This window comes from Chamaea fasciata, unplaced genomic scaffold (assembly GCF_029207755.1).
Source record: "Chamaea fasciata isolate MVZ Bird 193981 ecotype frontalis unplaced genomic scaffold, bChaFas1.0.hap1 SCAF_5, whole genome shotgun sequence".
In the NCBI taxonomy this organism is placed as follows: Eukaryota; Metazoa; Chordata; class Aves; order Passeriformes; family Sylviidae; genus Chamaea; species Chamaea fasciata.
The window spans coordinates 59,039,404-59,044,454 of record NW_027094090.1 but is presented as its reverse complement, the minus strand read 5'-3'; positions in this window follow the sequence as shown (position 1 = coordinate 59,044,454).

Here is a 5,051-nt window from a genome sequence, read left to right as displayed (position 1 = left end):
TTCCTGCCACAACCAGGTGAGGAAAGAGAAGGGCTCTGACCAAAATAGCTTCAGTGGGAGGTGGATACCGGGAGGTGGCCTCTAAAGGTTAAGCCTGAAGGTTTCTCCCCAGGATACGCTGGAAGGAGAAAAGGCCTTCAGAGGCAGCCCTTCCCAACAGGGTCCCAGGCAGCTTCTGTCTTTTGAGTCTCTTTTTGGTCCTGTCAAGATGGTTTAATAGAGCTGGAAAGGAGTAGAGGATTGGAGCAGAGACTTAGCCAAACTGGCTATTTATTTTTTGCATGTTCACTGGCTTGACTTCTGCAGCGATGCTTTTTTGGAATAGCTGTGTGGAATCCCAAAAAACAGCATCCTTGGGTCTGCTGCTGTTGTTTCCCTGTGAGCACAGCTCTCTCCCTGCCTGCATCACCCTCTGCAGAGTGATTCTGGAAAAGCTGTTCTTTCTTCTCTGGTGGTTATTGCACCTCCTCTTTGAGATGTGCAAAGCCAGAAGCTGAGCTTTCCTGCAAGCATAGCTCTGTCTGCAGACCAGGAGGGTGGATAGAAAAATGATGCTTGCTGGAGAGCAGGAATTTTTCTGCAATCCCGGCTGGAAAATTCACACCATAGAAGTGCATGTGGTGTTGTCCTGGTCTGATGAGCAGCACACATTGCTGTTCTTCTCCAGGCTGTTGGTTGTGCTTGCTCCTATCTTTGACGTGATGATGTCCTTGTTACAGAAAACATCAGGCAGGAAGGCACTGGGGGAAGTGAGCTCCACAGGGAGCAGGTTGCTGGTGCTCTTCTGCAGTGGTCACTCATATCTTTGGGTGCTCATGTTAGAAGGGACCTCTCTGAGGGCCTGCTGCGGATTTGCAGACATCTTAGGGGAGGCACAGGGCGAGGCATGTGGGGCAGCAGTCTTTGTAGGATAGAGAGCATTTAACAATTTTCCCTCTTTTCCCTTCCGCATGGCTGAAACTCACAGGGAAGGACATAACAGGCTTCCCACATGAATGGCACACACTAGGGTACAGCTCTGCAAAGCTGTGAGGTTGATTTTGTCGCCCTTCATTTAAGAAAAACCTTGGCAGCAAAACCCACATAGGCCTAGCCCTGCCGTGTTTCTGTGGGGTGAACCCACTTGTCCTCACCACCAAAGCTGCCCTTCTCCCACCCAGCTGTGAATATTTCCACGATGCATCAGGGCAGAGGGCACACTGAGCCGCAGGTGAAGGCCGTCAGCTGAGACGGGCGTGTTTACCCACCTTGTCTCCCTGTTTTCATGTCAACACACCACCAGAGCCGGGGCTGTGCTGGCTGGTCCGTGACAGTCACCTCCTGCTACCGCTGGGATGCACAGCCCCGTCCTTCTGTCCTTCAGCTGACACCCAAGGTGTGGCACCAGGTGAGTCGTGCTCCACTGGCAGCAGGGCCAGGGGTGTGACCCCAGCAGCCACCACTCTTGGCCTTGGTAGACAAGAGTCACAGCAGAGCAGAAGAGATGCTGTAAAATGCTTGGAGCTGGTTGAAATTCACCTCTAGGATAATCTTCATCTCTGGCTCATTTCAGTGTCTCAGTCCTTTTGTGGAGGTTGCCTTTAATTTGAGTATTTTTCGGAGCTGCCTGTTGCATCAAAACTAAACCTCAATTCTTCAAATGGGAAAGGCTCTCTGCTGTCTGCCAGAATCACCTTTCTCTTCTGAATGCCTCACCTTCTATTCCCACTGAAAATTGACCTGGCAATTAATTTTGCAAAAGTAAATGAATTCAAAAGTGTTCTGTGCAGCACCAAGTGCTTGAGGGGAAACAAAAGGACAAAACTGCTCTGCTATTGCATGAATGATTCCATTTTTAATGAAATCTCTTTTGAATTTTAACTATTAACTAAATACTCTTTGTCGGCTTGTAGGCAAATGTCCCCATTTCTAAGGGATGCTGAAAATGCATTTGCACAATTAACATAATGTGTTTCTTTTCCTTTCCAAAATGTGTTCCCTCCGTGGTTCAGAAAGGGCCGCTCCAAAGTCTCCTGAAGCAGCGAACAGGCTGCGCTTGGCTCCAGTGATTTTTGGATCAGGTTGGAAATGAAGGCTTTGCTTGATAAGTTCAGACACAATGGGAGCCCTGCAAAATCATTTCCTGGCACAGATTTGGATTTTTTCCATTTCTTCTTTGTAACACGTTCATACCTCAGTGCTATGACTGCCCAAGGAGCGATAAGACACTCCAGAGCCTTCTCCTAATTTCTACTCCTGCCTCCCTCCACAAGGGTGCCCTGGCATGTGAAGCACAACTGCAGGCCCGCAGAGATGTGCTTGCTTTCCTTGGGCTCCCATTTTCATGCAGTTCTCAAGATTGTTTACTCTAAAATTAGGTACTTCCCCAGTCTCCTCTAAGGAGATTCTTCCACAGTGTAGGGCTGCTGGGCGGCTTTCCCTGACGGTTATGAAGGAGGCAATACCTACTGTTCAGTAGATTTTGTGCCACAGAGAGCTTCATGGCTAGGATTCTCTGGTGACGGAAGTATTGCCCTTGACATGTCACCAGGTGTGGCTCTCAGAAAGTTATTACCTTTATCACACACATATGCACTCACTCTGTGTGTGTATATATACATACTCTGTTTAGGCAACTGGTTTTATATTTTTTTATTCAAAATAAAATCTGATTGCTGCTGCTGCAAGAAAAAGCTCAAAATCTTAAACCTGCTGCCAATAATGTGTCCATCAGGGAGGGGGCCAACTTGTTTGCTGTCTTCATTGATGTGAAAAAAAGCCATCTAAGATAAAGCTGCCTGTGAACAGGGGTGTTGGTTTTTAAAACTCAGAGAAAAAAAATCAAAACCACAAAGGTTTTATTCTTTAAATGAAAGAAGGGGAGAGGGGATGTGCTCTCTGTCACACAGAAGAAAGCAAGTCTAGCGTTTTGGAAAACTGCACAACCCTGTCCTTTGTGTTTTCCAGTCCAGGCTGGGGTTGGTATTAGACAAATGTTGAGCCTGTGGCCCTACTGTGACCCCATGCTGCTCATCTGGAGACCTCAGTGAGGGGACTCAAGACCAGCCAGGCAGTGAAAGGCTGCCTTCAGCTCGCCCAGGCAGAACTGCCTGCATCAACAAAGAGTCCACTGATGAACCTTCTCTAAATGGTGCCTCATGCCCCGCCATCATCATCTCATCTGCATTAATAGGATTATTATAAAATAATGTTCTTACTTCCACATGCCAGAGGCATGAAATAGGATATGCTTTCTTCTTCTCTCTGCTTCTCACCCGGAAAGCGTGGGAGGAGGGCAGCAGAGACGGCTATATCCCTCCCTGCTCACTCCTTGGCTAACAGGATGGAGCAGCCAGCTCAGTGCAGCTTGCTTTGGTGATGAAGTGTGTTTTGGGGGCCCTTTTTGCTCCCCCAGTCCCAACAGCTTTTTGGGGAGTAGCTGAGTGTCACTGAGGGCTGAGTAAGAGCAGCAAAGGAGCAAAGAGGAAGCAAAGCCTGGTGTCATCAAATGAACACAGGAGGAAGAATGTGCTCTGGTTCAGAGGTGATGGGGAGTAGCCTGAGCAGCTGTTTCATTTTGTTGTGACAATATGCACCAGTTTGGAACTGAAGGATGACTCCTGTTGTTTAATAGCACTAGCATTACTTCCAGTATGGGCTGGAAGGCAAAGTCCTTCCTTTGCCACGCCAGCTCCTCCACAGCCCTGCAGGATGTTTACATGGCCAAAGGCAGTGACTTCACATCTACCTTATCAAAATTTCGAATTTCCCAGCAGAAGGTGCAGACTTTCATCAGCCTTTGATCCCTTGCTTTGGTAGCACTGATAGAGAAAGCAGAGCTGACCATGTGCAGTGGCTAGCCCAGGAGAAGCACAGTGTGGCCAAAGTGGGTGGGAGCCCCAACAGCCAGTTCAGCTGGGTGGTTTGCTCAGCAAAATGCACGTTTTAGGCCCACCTGTCAAAATGACCTTGTCATTTTTAATGTCTCCTTTTTGGGTCACATAGCTTGAGACAGCTGGACTTGAGCAAGCAGCAGGACCCTTCTCACCAAACTGACCTTATGAAGTGGGGCAACTCTGTTGCTTTTGAATAGAAAACCCCTATGCTGGGAAACCCTCTGCAGTTGCTTGTTTTTTGGCAGTGTTCCCACGGACTAACTAAACCCTTTGGCTCGTTAGGTCGGGGGTACTGGGCACCTCCAAAAGAACAGGTCTGAGAAAGCATTTCTTTAAGGGTACTTTACTATTTACATATAGCTGTGCATTTCCAGTAGTTCTTCTTTTGAGAGGAATTTTTTCTTCTGGGTGCTAGATTTAGTAGTGTCCCAGCCAGCTGTTTTCATCCGGGTGAAACTCTGCCTCATCAGTGGGAGAAAAGCCATTGGTTTTACGAGGGGCCAAATTTCTCTCTGGAGCCCTTGCTTTAGCAGCTGAAGTGCCAGGGAGTCTATAAAGCCCCTTTTCCCCCCAGCATTTGTTACGTCAAGGAGTGGGAATCAAGTTCCCTGTCAGCACTGCCCCTGGTTAACAGAGCCCGTGCCCTCCCAGCCCTCTGCCTGCTCTATCGCTCTGCCCGTCCCCCTGCGCCAGGAAAATCATTAATCTCCCATCGTTTCCCTGTCCTTCCCCAGACTGCCTTCAGCGAGGAAAAACCAGCGAGAAACAGCGCGGAAGGTTTTTCCACCTCCCTGGCCACTGATCCTGCGGCCAGAGCTCCCAAATGAGGTGTTAGCGCTCCTCACACAGCAGGTTCCAAAGGCTTTGTCTCTCTTCGGGTGGCCGGGGCGGTGACAGCCGGGTTGTCCCCTCTGTTGTCAGTCCCAACAAGACGCGTGCTGTCACAACACGGCTGCCACCTGGCACAGAGGTGCTGACCGTTCTGTCCCGTCCACCTGGGGGCTGTTTTGGGACAGAAAGGGTGTCCCATCTCTGGTCCAGACCAGTTCTGACCTTAAAAGCAAAGGTTTGCCGTGCCCTGTGTGGGACGGGACATTCGGCCAGGGCTGCCCTCCCCTCCCCTCCCGGCGCCACTGCAGAGCCCTGCTGTCATTGTCACCTGCGGACGGACACCGG